The sequence below is a fragment of the Tupaia chinensis genome, unplaced genomic scaffold, assembly GCF_000334495.1.
Source record: "Tupaia chinensis unplaced genomic scaffold, TupChi_1.0 Scaffold000213_1, whole genome shotgun sequence".
In the NCBI taxonomy this organism is placed as follows: domain Eukaryota; kingdom Metazoa; phylum Chordata; class Mammalia; order Scandentia; family Tupaiidae; genus Tupaia; species Tupaia belangeri.
In genome coordinates, this window is record NW_006159688.1 from 624,664 (window position 1) to 629,895 (window position 5,232).

Here is a 5,232-nt window from a genome sequence, read left to right on the forward strand (position 1 = left end):
TTTAATGGTATCTGGTATTACTTGTATGTTATTTTCAATTGTTTTTTTTGGTTATCTTCTCAGTCTTTTTGGCGAATTTTTCTAGGTCAGAAGTTCTATCTTCTACATCTGAGAGTCAATCTTCTGCATGATCCAATCTGCTCTTAATACTGTCAAGGGAGTTTTTGATTCCCTGTATTACAGCCTTCATCTCTAACAATTTTGTTTGATTATTTTTTATGGTGTGTATTTCCTCTTTCAGATCATGCAATAACTTCCTCGCCTCCTTGAACTCGTTGTCTCTTTTCTCCTGCATCTTCTGGAGTTCATTGTCTCTCTTCTCTTGCATCCTTGTTAGCTTTGTCACTATGAATATTTTAAATTCTGACATTTCCACGAGTTCTCTTGGATTGTCTGTGGAGGATGAGGAGTTACTTTTTTTCCCTAGGGAAGAGATATTTTCTTGGTTTCTCATATTTCTTGTGCCTCTGCAGTCATCTGATGAATTATACATTTTTTCCTAGTTTTTTTATTTAAATCTGATCATTCAGAGGCATGCAGGAGGAGGTGACCCATAATATCTAAACGGTACCATTTTTCTCCTTTTGTGTGGCAAAATTGAGGATTCATCTGACCCTAAAAGTATTCAGACACTTGGCTACAGTGCACCTAGACCTGTCTAGAAACTCGGTGTGTGGATGCTGAGCATAAAATTGAGAAAATGAAAAAGAAAAAAAAAGAAAATAACGCCCCCAAAAAAGACAAAAACAAAAAAAAGAGAGAGAGAAAAATTTTTATAGCAAAAAATGAAAACTGTGTGGCACTGGTCAGAATTCAAATATAGATGACTGGTGATTGGCTTATCTTATCGGGGTCGGGGGAAAGGTAAGAATTAACAAGACAAAAGAAGGACAGAAAGCTAAGAAGTTTAAATTTTTTTTAAAAAAATTAAAAATATATAGCGAGAGACAGAATTAATGGGGTGCTCTAACCTGGCACCTGACTAGATCTGGGGGGCAGGAGGGTGAAGTCTGGGCAGAAGGTCTTCAGCGGTACTAATCCCGGAAAGAGGCCACTCAGATCTCTCACACAAAGATCTCTCTTCAAAAAAATAATAAAAATAAAAATAAAAAAGCCAGTTTGGTTAAACCGAACAGAATGTGGTAACCTGCTAATTCTGAATAGCCAATCCATGAAAAGTTAATACATAATAATAGAAAGATGAAAGGGTGGGACCAGCAGGTGTCATGGTGGTTAAGGTACTGGACTCCTACATGGCCAACCGCATTTCAAGTCCCAGAACTGATGACTTGATAATCACACTGGGTATGTGTACATCACTGTTTCTCTCTAGTGAACACAAATACCTTATAGTGGGGGGGGGGGGGGGGGGGGGAGGGATAGGCCAGCAAGGTGACGTGGTAGTTAAGGCACTAGACTCCCACATGGCCAGCCACGACTTGAGTCCCAGACCTGATGGCTTGCTTTCTCACTTTCCCTCTCTGTCTCTCTGATGAGCACATATGCCCTGTAAATTTAAAAATAATAATAATAATCAATAAATAAAACTAATAATTTTTAAAATTTAAAAGAAAAGATGAAGGGGAGAAATACTAGTAAAGCTCTCTTTAATCTCTTTTAATTATAAATGTAGGCCTTATAGTATTGATTTCATACAATATGCATTATTTGCCAAATTTTTAAGTTGTCCTCAATACTTAATAATACAACTGCTGTTAGTCTTCCCCATAGATGTCATTTTTATTGTGTTTCATTTCCTCAAAGCCAAACTCTGATCCTGTCATCCTCTTGTAGATGTCTTTAATGTCATCACAAGTTGTCTCAAAATGAATTATAGCATCATATGTGTGAGAAATAAGGACCTGGCTTTCTGTCCCCAAATCTTTTGGTACAAGAAGGTAATTGATGCTAACAAATTTCTGTTCAGTTGGTTACAACAGCTCCTGGTCTAATTTCCTTCTTGGATTCCTTGCTTTCATAGTCTTACTGACTATGGCATGTACTTCCCTTGGGCCACCACACTGTGTGCAGAAGAGATCATGCAAGCATAGATATCTGATTTTTGACTGACTTGGTTCTGTGCAATGATGACCTGGCAGGAATGGTGTCATTGGTGTCCTCGATGGAGTGGTTGAAGGTGCAGATGACATGAATTACCTGGCCCACTTTTTCTACCCTATCCTTGACATATCTGGGGTCACATCCATAAATAGCACTTAGCCTTGCAAATCCTTGTGGCAGTTCTCCAAGACCATAGAGAGGATAAAGGTATGAGCTTTTGCTGTATCTTGCCAAGGACTCATTGTCCTGTTAATAGTTTAATCCTATTAAAGGTTTTTTTTTTAATTATTTCATTTTTTTTAATCTTAAAAGAAGTGCCTTAAAACAGGTCACCAAGCATATATACCAGTAAAGTGGAGCAGTTTCTAAGTCAGAGTTTAAAACTAAAATATCTCCAGAGGAAAGTAAAGGGTAGCAGGGTATAACCGGATAAATGATGCTTGGAAAGGTCAGGCTCACAGGTAGCACCTGAGCTCTCTGGTAATGAAGGCTGATGACTTCAGGATTCATACATCCACTTGGGAGGCAACAATTGGGATTTAAAGGGGAAGAAAAACCCAGACAGGATATAAAGAAACTTACCAAATTCTGATCCACAGCACCCTTTCAAATGTGTAGCTGTGAGTCCTGCTTCTTCAGAATGGAATAGGGTTCATGTAACTTTGGGTTAAGGGTCCCAGTTTGGGCATCCCTTTGAAAGAATGCAGAGTACCATGATTGGAAGGGGGTAATCTACTTTCTTCAGTTTCCAGGGGGTATTTGAAGAGGATAGGATAAATGAGGAACAGAGGTTTGGATGAGCTGTTCTCAATGCCTTTCTGTAGCCTATACCTGGGGGAGGAGTGATCATAAGTTAAAAACACAGCTTCCATTATAGTGCATAAGAACAGGTAGAGGCAGGCAATACTGGACGTATGTCATCACATGTGTCTTCTATTAGGAAAACCCTGTCCAGCTTATCCAGAATGTACTAGACAGATTCAGTTCTATTTTGATTATTGTCTAACAACCAGCTGGGATGAAAGTGGAGGAAGGCTGACTTTTAGCAATTACCAATTTCTATTGTGTAAATATTCTCACCACAACTGACTTTATGCTACCAATATGATGTCACTGAATGCATAGTGGAGAAAAGGTGTGCACTCAGTTATCAGGACCTTGTGGAAGGAGGTCAAATACCCCACTGGGCAGGCCCCACCTTTGTTATCCTGAGATTGAGCAGCCTGTGGCCCTCCACCAGTGGCCTGGGTTGACACAGCACCTGCGAGCCCCACTCTGCTGTGATGTACCCTGCAGACTGATGTTCTCAGCACAATTAACTTCATCTCTCCTGGCATCCCTGGAGGTATCTGTCTCTTCTTGAAATGTTTACAGATGAATTTGCAAGATACAGCTGCAGGCTTCCAACAGGTTAGTTTTAAATAAATCCATTTACGTGTGTTTAAAGTCCTTGTTTTCGGCCTCCGGGCCATCCAGCACAGAAGAGGCCTCCCTGGCCGGCCCCCGGAGGGGGGCCAGGCCATTCGGCACGTGGCTGCGCGGGGGTGGAAGCCCTATTAAAGGTTTCATAACATAAGGTTGATCTAAGTAGTCATCAGTTCTGTAAAGCATAAGAGCATGACTAGAAAAATCTATCACATCTTGGGCCAAATAAAATTTCTTGTACACTTCTTTCATTGAAATCTTCTTAGGATCAATGCCCTCAAAAGTTCTAGATCATGGATATGGTTTGCTGCCTGTTGGTGATATATATCATGTTGGTGATATATATCATGGATATGGTTTGTTGCCTGCTGTGTGGCATATATCATGTTGGGTAAAATCTCTTTACAAACTAAATGTTGTATAATGATTATAGATATAAATAATGATAAATAATAATTTTCAAAAGTTCTAGAATCTTTTTTATTAAAGTTGGCAACATACACTAGGGGTTTTCTGAAGCAACATTTTTTTAAATAGTCCCAGTAAGATAGACACCAGGGGTTCTGCTTTGGTGGAAGAAATCATGTAGATTTTTTTCTCCCTTATGGACAAAGCTCCCTTCAGTCACTTTGAAATCCAGCTAATGAGTGACCTCTGTATAAAGCAGCATCTTAACCAGCTGACCATTAGCCATAGGAAACTTGGAAATTAAGTCAAAATTTCCCTATTGATTCTGGTGATGCTCCTAGTATTTTAAATCTTTTGTATAAATCTTCCAGTTGTGTTATAGATGCACTTTCTCCTCCATAATATGGGTTTCAATCCATGTGGAGAACTTTCTTTCCATTCACTGACATTATATCTGACAGGATACATTCCATCAGGCTGGTGCCCTCCACCATCATGTCATACTCATTCATGGCAAAGCAGTGCAGGATGTGGAGGACCATGAATTAAAAAGAGAGAGAGTACCCACATGTGTATATGTGCTCATGAGAGAGAGAGGTACCTTTGACAGGATCTTATCAACCCCCAATCTGCTTTCTCCAGCCCTCTGGCTCTTTAGGGACCTGGGAACACACACTAATTATGGGTGTATTTTCAGACTGACCCAGGGATTCAAATCCGCAGTTGCCATATGGCTTCCAACTTTGCAGGGCATTTATGTTACCACAGCACCACAATGGCTGGGCCTCTACAAACTTTGGAAAATCCCCTCATATATCACTAAAGAAGCAGCAAGAATCTGGAATTACCTATCCTATTGTTCATAACACTTCCTCAGGCATAAACTAGTTTGGCTAATTGGAGAAAAACAAAAAACTTCATCCAGCCCAATAAGTATTTTCATTTGTCCTATATGTACTACTTTGTCATTTCCCTTATCATAGTGCATTAAAATATCTCATCAAAAGTCAAATTAATGGGGCGTGGTGGTGCCCGCCCTATGGCAAAAGTCAAATTAATAGGTCTAATTTTACTTTACATTGCCAATGTCTAGAGTAGTGCTTGATCCATTAGAAGCTATATGTAAATATCAGTTGCATCTGTGAAATGGGAGTAAGTAAATGCCTATAGAAGCTGATTCCAATTCTAGATATTCTTTAGTTTTTAGCATGTGAAGCTGACTTTCTTGAAAGATACTTCAAAGGAAATAAAAATGGTTGAGTCGTTTACCTTACACTGAAAGTCTTAGCATCCATGTGTGTGTGTTTATGAAGTCACCAAATCAAGGGTCAGATTAAA

At 39.4% G+C, this 5,232-nt stretch overlaps 1 pseudogene; it reads right to left on the reverse strand.

Moving 5' to 3' along the window:
- Window positions 1-1,715: 1,715 nt before the first annotated feature.
- LOC102502055 (rab GDP dissociation inhibitor beta-like) lies at window positions 1,716-4,406 on the reverse strand (annotated as a pseudogene).
- Window positions 4,407-5,232: the final 826 nt, after the last annotated feature.